General features: G+C 40.5%; 1 long non-coding RNA gene across 1 annotated transcript; it reads left to right on the plus strand.

The window, feature by feature from the left end:
• Positions 1-5,288: 5,288 nt before the first annotated feature.
• On the plus strand, positions 5,289-13,087 carry LOC123798041 (uncharacterized). The gene is made up of 3 exons (XR_006781163.2): positions 5,289-5,431; positions 8,105-8,275; positions 12,216-13,087. It is a non-coding gene; the product is annotated as an uncharacterized LOC123798041 (long non-coding RNA).
• The last annotated feature ends 265 nt before the right edge of the window (positions 13,088-13,352 follow it).

The following is a 13,352-nucleotide window of genomic DNA, read 5'->3' on the forward strand; positions in this document are numbered from 1 at the left end:
AGTGAAACCATATGATAATTGTGTTTCTCTGCTTGATTTATTTCTACAGACGTAGTGAAAAGAAGGGGCACATGCACCCCAATATTAAATTATATTTCTAAAGAAGTAAGGGGAGTGTAGAAAAAGAGAGTTGGGAAAAAAAAGGAGCTAACATTTATTAAGTACCTTCTGTCTTCTAAGCATGTTATGTAATTTCTCGTTTAATTAGCAACAAGTACTCTGTGAAGTGGGTACTCTTATTCTACTTTCAGAGATGGGGAATCAGGCTCAAAAAAGGTAAGTAAAGTGCCCAAGTTCACATGCACTTGGCAAGTAGCAGAGTCAGGATTTGAACTGAGATCATTAGGACTCAAGTTCTGAAGGCACCTCGTTCGGGAGAGGCTGTTAAACTGAAGAAGGTAGAGCTCAGAAGCTGAGTGCGTTGCCCGAACTTAAGCTCTGCGTGAGTGGCAGATCTGTTGATCCGGCCCACTGAGTCTTTTGAGCAGCAACTTACTTTCTTTCCGTTTGATTTTCAGAGTGTTTAACAAAGTTATTCCATTTTATATCCTATAAGAAAAGGTGTGAGGTGAGGATTTACCGATGAAGAAAGTACTAGAAGTTTCCTACCGTCAAAGATGCAAACATTTAACATTTATGAAAGGGTAAACTAAACTACTTGAGAGTCTGAGAACTTTCTTTTCATTTTAGCCCTGGGAAAACTTGGAAATTATATGCTTTTGTAGAAGATGATTTGGTTTTTAACCTCAGAAATGTGTCTGAGAGTTAGGGATTTTCCTCGTTTTGGAACTTGTGGATGATATATCATTTATTTAAAGATGGTAAGAAAGTTTAAATGACAAAGGAGAGGACCTGGGACAATTTAGGAAAACTCATTTAAAAGCATAAATTGCTTAAATCTCTATATCATTTTGGTTATAGAGACTAGCTCTCTCTTTTCTGGCTATTTCCCCTCAGTTTAATTCATTAGACTTTTTAAGATCTTCTTTTTTCTATAATTTTCATTAATAAAAACACTTATACTTTTTTCTCTTCGTTCTCCTCTTGATAATTTTCTTGCATTTGTCATTACCGAGTTATATATGTTTTATTATGTCTCAGCTCTTGGCATGAGGTTCTTTACATCAAATCCACTCAACCATGTTTTAGAGATTGGTAGTTGTGCTCTTTTAGCGATGACGGAGTCAGCAAGAACACATACTCCTCATACAATCAGTTCACTCCCATGACTGGAATAAACTCTATTCTGAAATGTTATTATCTATTGAGAACCATAAAACTTTTTAAATCCTCAAGAGGACATTTGCTAGAATTGTAAATAATAGAATCTTAGATTGTTAGCCACGAAGAGGTCTAATTTTTTTTACAGGAGGAAACACCAGCTCAGGGACCTTTGTGCAAATTGGTTACTTTCATCACAGTAATCTGACTCATATAACCTAAAGGAAATGGTATCATTTTTTTATAGCATTGATTAAATGAATTTGTAATGCCTGCTTCCTTAGTTGATTTGGTTTTGGAGGTGTGTGTTATAATGCAAGCAAAGTTGAAAATGGCTTTTGGACCCTCTAGTCATTTAGTTTATAAACATAGAAACAAAAGTAAAGAAAGAAAAAAAAAGAAAGGTACACTTATTTCTTTCAGCTATTTGGGCTCATTGGCATGAAGCTTGGTTACAGTGAGTGGAATCACCTTAGAAAGGCCCTCAAAGTTAGTGTTGACATGAATGAAAGGCATAGGCCTGTGTATTCCCTGCTAGAATATACATAATATGCTAATTAGAATCTTTTGCTATTTTTGACTGCTTCTCAGCCTCGAAGGACAAGACAGCCAAGTCCAACCACATGGTTATGGTTTTCTGATGATGCCAACTGCACAAAGCAATTCAAATCTATGATCTGACAGAGGACAGGTTTTGTTCAAGGTGAGTTACAACTACTTCAATAGAAATATATTTTGGAGTATTACCTCTGGAATATATCATTTTATGATATGAAAGTCTAGAAGGAAATACATTTCCCACTTCCCCAAATAAAATAGTTTTCTTGTTCTTCTTTTCTGATTACAAAAATAATGGGTTGATTCAGAAAATCCAAGCAATACAGAAAAGTATTTAAAAAATGAAGTCATCTTGGCACCCAAAAAATGTTAACATTTCTCCTGATATCTCTCTATGTATTTATTTTATCCATCTCTGTGTGTGTATGTGTGTGTGTATTTATATAAATGACATCATACACTTGTATACTTTGTGTTTTACTCAACAATCTGTCATGGAGATTTTCTTTCCTTAAATGAGTATTGAATTCTTTTTAACAGGTTCATAGTAGCCCATCAAATGGATATATCAGAATTTAACTAATCCCTAGTTAATGGACACTGGGTTGTTTCCAGTTGATTGGTATAAGCAATGTTCTTGTGTCTGTTTCTTTAACTCAAGAACTTCTCAGAAAAGTAGATAAATTCCTAAAAGTCTGGTCCGTGTCACCAGTTTGCTTTCCAAAAAATGTTCTTTTTAAATTTTACCAATTTTTATTGCTGCAACAACATTTGAGAATATAGAAGCAGATTTTTCAGTTCACTGACTTGGAAGTCTTCAAATATTCAAAATTCATATTCATTACTTTTGGCAAACAAATGTCAAATGTTCTTAATGACTAGATTGAGACATGTGCTGTTAATGATTAGTAGGCAAAACAAATCTTTCCAACTGTTTGCCAAGCCATCAGGAAAAAAAAAAAACCCTTCTTCTTCCGTGTTCTTACAATGCTTTGTGTATACCTCTATGGAAGCACTTATTTGATTTTGACTTTTATTCTTAGGTGTTTTCCCAATTAAAATGTTAGCTCCCTGAGGGCAGGAACTGTACCACCACCCCTGCAAGGATATTATAAAGTGTGTCTGTCCCTCATGAAACTTTGTGGGTGAATAAACAGCCACAGAATTTTCCATTTGCTCCCTCGTTTAGCAACTTCTGCCTCCCTCTTTTTCCTTGGGTTTTGAAATATTAGTGTAATATTTGCCCAAGGCAAATAGACTTGGGGCTTGGGAGGCCACATTGTGTAATGAATGTTAAAATCAGCCTCGTTTAACTCTTGGCTCTCTGATTTATGAGCTCTGGGATGCTGGGCAAATTGCTTAACTCCTCTGAATCCTAATTTTCTTCTCTGTAAAATGGAGGTAATAGGTTCTACTTCAAAAAGTGTCGTACAGATTAAAGGAGGTCATACTTTAAAGCCTTTAGCAAGGTGCCTCGGGTCACACTTGATAAAAAGGGGCTATAGCTATTATTATTTCCTCAAAGGTACAGATATACTAAAAAAAAAAAAAAAAAAAAAAAAAAGAAGTCGTTGGCTCTTTCTTGACCTCCACTCCACTCTAGCGGGCACATCAGCTTCTCAGCCGGACACCACCAGAAGCTCCAAGTGGACAAGGATTAGGTCTGAGACTCGAACAAAATCAACCTGGAACATAAGTCCATTGATAAAAATTTATGTTTTTAAAACCAAAAGAGGCACTCAGAGTATGGAAATAGGGAAAGAACAGGATTGGGCTCGGTATTAATAACTCCAAGAGTATTTTGTTAGTATAAAAAATAACTTTGGGCAGTCTCTAGCCTAAAGCACCACATTATACATCTCCAGGGGGAAAAAAACCCTAAAATGATAACGTTCAAGTTGAACTACGTGGACCTTTGTTCTTTCCTAACTAGCAACCAACCCTTTACAATGACAACCTACTTTCGCGGTTTTGGCCCGAGGACCCCTGCCGGTTTCACCAGGTTTGCCTTCACTACACTGGAGCATTTGCGGCTGAACTTACTTTTCACGCTACAGCGGAGGCTTGAAAATGTGGAACACCGGGTGGGCCTGCTCACTAAATTCCGGTCAGGTTTCTGCACCTGCTGCTGGAGACGGCTCAGGGAAATGCAGTGTCCTCAGTGTGCTTATTTCCAGCAGTGCTCCCCTCCGCTTGGATTTCTCGAGTACAAAGCCAGTTATCAACAGCAAGTACACTTCTAAAAAAAAAAAATCTAAAATGCAAAAGACCGCAACATCTTCTGCCCTGAAGCTGACTTCAAATTTGGGTGAAAGGTAGCTCTCTTTGAAAGGCAGAGTTTTAACAAAGATGAGCGAAATGCGTACTTCCTGAGACCAAGTAAATATCCTCTTCTATAGAAGCAAAGAAGCTTCTTCCTCTTCCTCTAAGGAAACCTGATCCTGATTCATTTTTGTTGTTGAAGACTTAGCAGAAACGCTTCACTTTGTAAAGGCTGTTACAACACAATGACCGCATTATCATTTCCATCAGGGCAAAGTGCTTCACCTGGCTTCAGGCCAGCGAGGCTCTTGTCATTGAGCACTTCTTAATGTCTGACACAGGCGAATACCTTCATGTTGATGCGTTCTGTATTCGTTTAGGAAGCATTTTAAAAACGTTCTTTTCACAGAATCTCAAGAGAAGCGGCCCCCGGGCTTGGCACGCGATTTGTTTCCCGGAGGTGGGTAGACGGTCAGGTGGTCTCTAAGCCGGTGTGAGTAAGGCCACCACACACTTCCAAGGCCGAAGCGGTTGTCGAATCAGTTCGGTGTGCAGAAGGCCTTTTGGTTCTCAAAGAAAACCTGTAACTGTAAAATTCCTCCCAGATTTCATTGTTGACATAGACATAAATAACGTTCCCTTGTCTTTTTTCTGGTTATGTGGTATGTGGTCATTCTGGATGTTTTGAAGAAGTGAAGTAAGACCCTTACGTAAACATCTTAGGGAAATAGCTAAGATCTAAAGCTAGCAACACTTCATAGTTTTGTCTACTAAAAAAAGACAAAGATTTTTTTTTTCCGGAAGATTTCTACCCTGCCGCCTCCACTTGTCTCTGGTTATCATTGTGGACTTTCGCCCCAGGAGACGATGTCTCTATGTAACAGTCATGTAATCCTTACTTCCCAACGAGAGCGACCTGAGTACTTACAAATAACACCTTCCACATGGACAGTCCCCCCATGGGACTGGAGTAGTGCCCCGCAGCAGGGGACACGCCAGAGGGGGTGGGGGGGACCTGGCGGCAGCACAGCTGCATAGCAGGCCTTTGATCCAATAGCAACACTGGGTCTAGCCAATTAGAGTCGTCTCTGTCCCTAGGGATCTGACATGGCAAGCATGCGGCAAGTACTTCCAAAGGCTTCTCTCCTCTTTGCTTAGATTGGCGGTGGGATGAGGATAGACTGTGGGAAGTCTAAAAGGAAAAACGAAGTATTTGTTTATTCATCCATTTCTTGATTATGAATGCAAACATTTCCTAAGTGCTCTGTACGGCCTGGGCACTGTGCTTAGTGTTGAAGGTACATTATCTCTCTTAATTCCTACAGCAACCAACAAGCCGGTACATTTCAACCTTCATGTAGCAGTTGAGGAAATTGAGCCTTTGGACAGGGTAAGAAACTTGCCCAAGGTCACACAAGGGTAAGAGGCAAAGCTGGGACTCGAGCCTGATGGGATGCCGAGGCTGTGTTCTTAACCACTGTGCTATACTGCCTCCCTGTGTTAGAACATCTTTTATCTTTTATCCACCACAGGGTGGAAGGTAAGTCGAAGAGAAGAAACCTGCTGGATGCTAGATGCCTGGAGATACTATTATATATGTTTGTCATTATATTGACATATGATTATAGGAAGGCACTTTAAATTGTTATGTTTATACAAACGATCAGGAAACTTAAATAGGCTCTAGCAAATGTAATTCAAGCTGTTTGATCTCTAAAATATGATTATAATGATCTCTTTCTGTTGGCCTCTGTCTGTCTCTGGTTTTCTGAAGCGATCTTTTGTTTTGCAGGAACAGTTGTTGCTGAGCAATGCCAGCTGCAGGGGAACCATTCATGACATTACCTCCTCCCCCCTCCTCCCCCTCCTCCCCCCTCCTCCCCCTCCTCCCCCCTTCCCTCCCCACCACCTCTGATCTTTGCAAGTGCGATTATTGTGAATATATATGATTGACAGAGATGGGAAGCTCTCACATTTATTTATTTCTCTTACAAAATTTACTTAAGCAAAAGCATCTCCAAAAGAGACCCCAGCATTGTATCTGGTTCACATACCACCCTTCAGGGGGGAAAAGGGCTGCCAATACAATTTTGTTGGAAGATGGAGAGGCAGAAGGAGGAGGAACAGTGTGGGGAATTTTAAGCACTCTGATTCTCATCGTCTCCTATTTTGGGCACCCTGAGGGATAGTTACATCCCAAAGCACAAATTAGAGTAAGGAGAACTTCTGAGATTATGTAATGTCCTCTGCTAGAGACATCAGATTTAGGGTTGGTCTAACTGACTTCGACTACTCATTTCTGAAAATTGCCCCTGGGATGCAGAGTCATCCTTAAATTAAGCCTCCCCCTTGTTCCACATTCTGTGGGAGGGAGTATGCTCAGATAACCAAAATCAGACAACCATACAAATATCCCGAATCTGTACGTATGCCCCGGGTCTGCCATACAAGTATAAAGCTTCTGGTTACAGTGGAGGTTCTCAGTCTTCTCTGTTAGGCCTTCAAGTGCTAGACGTACTGGCAGCACAAATGAAGGGCTTCAAAGAACCGAAACTACACCACCCTTTCCAGGAGGATGGAGCAATATCTCTTGGTGTCCACGGAAGTAACTGCAGCAAGAGCACGGCTGATGGGTTTGTCTTCCCCACTGTCTGTGTCTGAGAAAGGCCGTTTGCTGCCCTTACTTTGTTCATGAAACAAAGTGCTTGCATGTTTCAGAAAACAAGCAACCTTTCTTTGTTGTTGGTCTGCCACGATGCCACATCTTTTCCTCTTTGCAAGATGAATCCTGACAGACCTTATAACAGTATACATACTCAGTTGCAGCAAAGATCAGTTTTACAAAATTTGGTAAAATGATCAGATGCTGGGATGCCATAGCACACTGTTTAAAAAATACTGCTGGTACAGCTGAAAAGTAAGTCATGGTAAAAGAAAGAGCAGAATGAAAGACACAGAAATGTACGTCAGGGTGCTTGCCCGGGTGGCCCTGCACAGGCGTCTAAAAGCAGACCTTTAGCCTTCTCCTTGCCGAGCAACAATACTAGGTTGTTTTTTGTTTCAGTGACAGAGTTGGACATGAGGTAGCTTGGTGAAGCCTGGATAATGAGTCAAAAGTTTCAATGGATTCTTATAGTTTGATGGTTTAGAGGTGGATATGTTGGAAAACAGCATTAAAATATACATACTTAAAAGTTGGCGCCTGTTTGGTATTAAAAGATCAGGTTGGCAAGAGCCCGCCCTGCATGTCGAGAAGCTTGTGGTGTTGTCACTCCCTGTTCAGAACGACTCACGTGATTTGAGGGAGATTAGGCAAGTTTATTTTATTCTTATGCACATTAATTTAGGAATTTGCCTGGAAGACTTCCCCTTTTTCTTAAAGCAAATGCCTAAAGTCGGTCCCTTTTAAGTAATGCAGAATTCATTTTCTTCAACTTTCTTAGTATCATAGCCAAATTAAATCCTGAGTAACTTTGAGAAATGGAGCTGAAAGAGAAAGGATGAATAAAACCCAACAAATTTCATTCAGAGGTAGCCTGTCCTTAATGCCTACATGCAGTGTGGCTGGGGCAAAGCTACATGGTTCAAGTATTTGTTGATGGTCTACCACATTCCTAGTCTACAGTGTAGGCTCTGGGGATAATCAAACTGGACAAGACAGGTAAGTTCCTGCTGTCACTGCTCTTAAATTTTAGTGGGAGCGGCAAATGATAAATAAGTATCCAAATAAAAATAAATTTTAGAGAGGAATAGAAAATGATTGTGTGGGAAGGAAGCCATGAGTGCTAATTCAAAATGGGTATTTAGGGAAGTTCTTTGGATAAGGAGACATTTGAATAGAGGATTGATGAGCCATGTAGGTATCTATGGCAACCATATTTCAGGCTGGAGAAAATGGAAGGCAAAGAACCTGAGGCGAGCTCCCATTCTGACTCTGGGTTCATCCATGTGACTTGCTTTGGCCCATGGAATGTTTGCAAACACAATGGCAAGCAATGACTTGCAAAGCGTGTGTGTTTCTTCTTGCTGTCTTACATGATTGGGCATATTTTCTTTTTTCAAGTCTGCCTTGTCTTGAGGACATGCCCAGGCTAACCTACTGGAGATGTATGAGAAACATGTGGAGAAGAACCAACACCATATTAAACCAGCCACCCAACTCCTAAACATTTGAGAATGCTCAGCGAGGAGCAGCTGTAGTGCCTTCCCAGTGCACGCTTTTGACTACAGACACGTAAGTGACTCAAGTTGGGACTAGGAAAGTCACCTGCTGACCCATAGACTTATGAGCACTAAAAATGTCTACTGTTTTAAGCCACAGAGTTTGGGGATGATTTGTTATGTAGCACCATTGGGGCAAGAGACAACGGTTATAGGCCCTCAAGCTTCTTTGCATGTGGCCTTGTCCACCTCTTCACCTTTGTGTCCTACCATCCCAGTGCACTTTAAGTTCTAGACAACTGATTTATCTGAAATCCCTGAAATGAGACATGGTCCCATGTGAATTTCTATACGCTATTCTCATTTCTGAAATACACTTCCTGCCCATCTTTGCCTGGGCGACTATCCTTCTATCAAGGCTCAGGTCAGGTGTTGTTTCTCTGGAAAGTCATCCTGATGCCCATGCTGGGTTAAGTGCTCCTTCCCTGTGCCTTCATGAGCTTCTCTAGTACAGAAAGCACGCCCATGGTTACAATGTAGTATACCAAGTGTTGTCTCTCCCCTATGAGCGGAAGTTTCCCAAAGTCAGAGACTGTGTATTTTCTGTATCCTGAAGGTAGTGTTTGATGTAAAATATAATCTCTACACACACTTATAAGCTTATTAATGACATTTATTTACCTTAACGTAACAGAGTTCCAAGTCTCACAAAGAAAGGAAGAATTCTAAGAGTATAGCGAAGTCTTCATAGAAGAGGTAGAAATTGAAATGCTCTTTAGATTTAATAGGTGGAGAGGGTTTGGGAGGTAGAGAACATTTCAGGCAGAAGTAGTAGCCATGAACAATGGCAAAGTGTTATGCGGCTGGTTGAAGCATCCAATACTATTGTAGTGGAGGATTCGTGAGCAGGTGTTATAAGAGGCAGGGCCATTTTGTGGGAATTGAAACAGCATGTTAAAACATTCAGGCTTCATTTTTCGGGAGAGTGACCCCATAAGAACCATATTTTAATGGGTTACTTGGAAGCAGTATATGGGATGTTTTAGGGGCCGGAAGAGAAAGAGACTGGATATGTGGAACTATCTACATGTGGCATTTGGAATGGTTCAGACAAAAGGAAATGGGTGAGAGTGGGAATGTATAAGAATATACACAACATAGTAATCAAAGGTGGGAGTTGGGAAAAGGGAGATAACTGAAGATTACTCTTAGTTTTGTCTCCTAGTATCTGCGAAGAAAGAACAGACTTAACAGGACTTTAAAACCAGTTTGGACATACTGGCTTTGAAATGTATATAGGTGGAGATCTCTAGCAAGCAGAGAGAAATGTGGACTCGGATCTGAGCTGAGAACTGGCACATTTGGGATCTTTTGTCCAGAATAGATTGTTGGAGGAAAAAAAGCCCAGGGAGATGAGAAGTTCAAGGGCTGATCTATGCATAATGCCGTTATTCAGAGGACAGTAAGAGAAAGTGGGGCATGCAAAGGAGACAGATACAGTAGAAACTAGAGTCAGATAGAGTAGCTGGTGGATAGTGCAAAGGAGGACCCTAAGAATGGAATGAGGTTCCAGTTTCAGATAGGAAGAAAATTTGATGGAAACAAGGACTAAGAAGTGGCTAGTGGATTTGATCATGTTGATGTCTTTGAGAAAAGAATGTTTTGGTCTGTGGTTCTGGATTTTGAAGTCAAATTATAAGGATTGAGTTGGGATAAATGAGAAAGTGGAGACAGAGAGTGTAGATTCCAAGAAATTTGATAAAGAGAAGAAAAAGAGAGATGACATAGTAGCTGAGGGTCAAGAAAAGACATTCATATGATTTGGACATTTGTGTAGTTAAATGGGTGGGGTGGGGGTGGGGCTGGAATAAAGGATGGCTCAAAAGCTCCCAGAGGCCAATGCTTATAGCAGCAATGTCCACAATTGCCAAAATATGGAAAGAGCCCAGATATCCATAGACAGATGAATGGATAAAGAAGATGTGGTATACACACACACACACACGCACACGCGCACACACACACAACGGAATATTACTCAGCCATCAAAAAGAATGAAATCTTGCAATTTGCAATGATGTGGATGGAACTAGAATGTATTAGGCCAAGTGAAATAAGTCAGAGAAAGACAAATACCATATGATTTCACTCATATGTGAAATTTTTTAAAAAAGATTTTATTTATTTATTTGACACAGAGAGAGACAGTGAGAGAGGGAACACAAGCAGGGGGAGTGGGAGAGGGAGAAGCAGGCCTCCTGCCAAGCAGGGAGCCCAATGTGGGGCTCAATCCCAGGACCCTGGGATCATGACCTGAGCTGAAGGCAGACGCTTAATGACTGATTCACCCAGGCACCCCTCATATGTGGAATTTAAGAAACAAAACAGATGAACGTAAGGGAAGGGAAGGAAAAATAAAATAAGATAAAAACAGAGAGAGAGGCAAACTGTAAGAGACTTGTAACTATAGGAAATAGACTGAGGGTTGCTGGAGGGGAAGTAGGTGGGGGGATGGGGTAACTGGGTGATGGGCATGAAGGAGGGCATGTGATGTAACGAGTACTGGGTGTGATATGCAAGTGATGAATCACTAAATTCCACCCTGAAACTTAAAAAAAAAAAGAGTAGAATTGAGAACACATAAGGAGAGGTTTGCCTTTAGTAGGGGGAACTGCACTTCTTTTCTTTTCTTTTCTTTTCTTTTTTTTTTTAAGATTTTATTTATTTATTTGACAGAGATAGAGACAGCCAGCGAGAGAGGGAACACAAGCAGGGGGAGTGGGAGAGGAAGAAGCAGGCTCATACCGGAGGAGCTGATGTGGGGCTCGATCCCGTAACGCCAGGATCACGCCCTGAGCCGAAGGCAGACGCTTAACCGCTGTGCCACCCAGGCGCCCCTGCACTTCTTTTCTTGATACAGGATACAGAAGAGTATTTTTCCTTCACCATTATGGGGGACAACCATGGCTTCACACAGTTCGTATTTGGGCCACAGTCAGAGACAAAATGTCGAGTGATCAGACACTTGACATGGCATGGCAATGGCCATTTTTAAATATCTTGTCTTAGAGGTTTAAACTATTGAAAAAACTAGATGTGAGTATATTAGTCTTGTCAACAACTCTATTTTTTACATATAACAAGGGAATATCAAACTGTTAAGGGATAAAACAAAAACACATGGCTTTCTAAAGGGGGGGAAACCAAGCAGATGATATTTATTCTAGTTTATTATGCTAGTTTATTCTTAATAATCAGCTTTGCTTATGTCTCCAAAATTTGGGGTATTGGGAATAGATAGTAATTTTGGTGTATTATAGACACAACCATTATATAGTCTTTAAGTGGGCCATTCCCTCATTTAGCTTTAGTATTTTGTAAAATAGAAAGACATTTTTATAGCTAGCTTCAAAAATAAACCCATAACTGTGTATACAAATATTTTCTTCCTTGTATAATTAAGCCTGCAGTAGGTACATACATGTGAAAATATTTGTATTGAAGTAGTAGAAATTAATAGATAATTTAAATTCATTCATGAAAATTCTCTTCAGTGTGGTTAAGGCTTCTATGACAAAAACGACTATCCAGAATTGATCATTGAACCAAGTCTTTATATAAGGAACTGCTGAAGTGGGGCTTCTCATTGCTATGTTGGTTTGGTTTAAGGTATTTCTAGTACTCTAAGTCCACTCTTTTATAAAAATATTTGGGTGACTTATAATTTTTTTTTTTTCACTGAGGTTGCCAAGATATGGGTGCAAAAAGACTAAGGGCAAGCAAGGTTGTTACAGGTGGATAGCCATTCTGTCCAGCGGCTTTTTATGTCCTTTGCAAGAAGTGAACTCTCCATCCCCTGCCCCCCGTCACCTCTTTTCCTTGTGCCCTTGCACAGAGGTTGATGATATTCTGTAAGGACCAGCTGGGGAGTTGCCGGGGCCCTCAAAAGGAGGGCTGCTTTGATCTCTGCCCGACCCTAATCTTTTGGGTCATGTCTCTCTCTTTTTTGTCAGGGGAAAGGCCATGTCTCTTTTGGTGGATTCCTGGTTCATGGTGGTGTCCGGACAAGGAAAAAAGGCTGTCCCTGCACTTTCGACTGTGGGGTGCTTGGCTGCGTGTCCCAGTTCAGATTCCAACACACCCTATATCGAAGAGGAAGCTTACAAGTCTGAACTTTGGTTTGGGTAACTGAGAGTGAAAGCATTTTTCTTCTGAACTTTCTGAACTTTCTGAACGCCCCAAGGGAAACACCTTAATACTAGAGCCCTAATACAGAACATTAGAAAATTTGTGTTTTTGGCGAAGAAAAACTTTGATGCACAAAACAGATGATACAAGCAACCCTGTCTCCCTGAATGGTTGTTATTTAATCTATTTAATAAATTTTGAATTCTTTGGAGATAAAGCAAAATGTAAGGAAAATAGGAGAAAAAGGAAGATGAGGGTTTTTTTGGTCATTATCGTTTAGAGATACCAAGATACAGAACTTATTATTCTTTTTAAAAAAAATATTTTATTTATTTGAGAGAGAGAGAAAGAGAGCAAGAGCGAGAGTGAGAGCAAGCAAGGAGTGGAGTAGAGGGAGAGGGAGACCATCTCCAGCAGACTCTGCACTGAGTACAAAGGCGGATGTAGGTCTTGATCCCATAACCCTGAGATCATGACTTGAGCCAAAACCCAGAGTTGGACCCTTAACTGACTGAACCGCGGGAGCCCCAGGGTGTCTATAATTCTTAACGAAAGTTCCAAGAACATCTGATTTTTTAAAAACAGAGTAAACAAAACTAATAAACAATTATCATATGGTTTTACTCATTTATGGAATGTAAGAAGAAGGAAGATTGGTAGGAGAAGAAAGGGGGGGTAAACAGAAGGGGGAATGAACCATGACAGACTATGGACTCTGGGAAACAAACTGAGGGCTTCAGAGGGGAGGGGGGTGGGGGAATGGGATAGGCTGGTGATGGGTAGTAAGGAGGGCACGTATTGCATCGTGCACTGGGTGTTGTATGCAAATAATGAGTCATGGAACTTTACATCAAAAACTTGGGATGTACTGTATGGTGACTAACATAATATAATAAAAAAATATTATTAAAAAAACCAAAACTACAAAAGAGAATTCTACTTCCTGGGGCCTTCTCAGGGGC

This window comes from Ursus americanus, chromosome 1 (genome assembly GCF_024610735.1).
Source record: "Ursus americanus isolate L20-20 chromosome 1, mUrsAme1.1.p, whole genome shotgun sequence".
NCBI lineage: Eukaryota > Metazoa > Chordata > Mammalia > Carnivora > Ursidae > Ursus > Ursus americanus.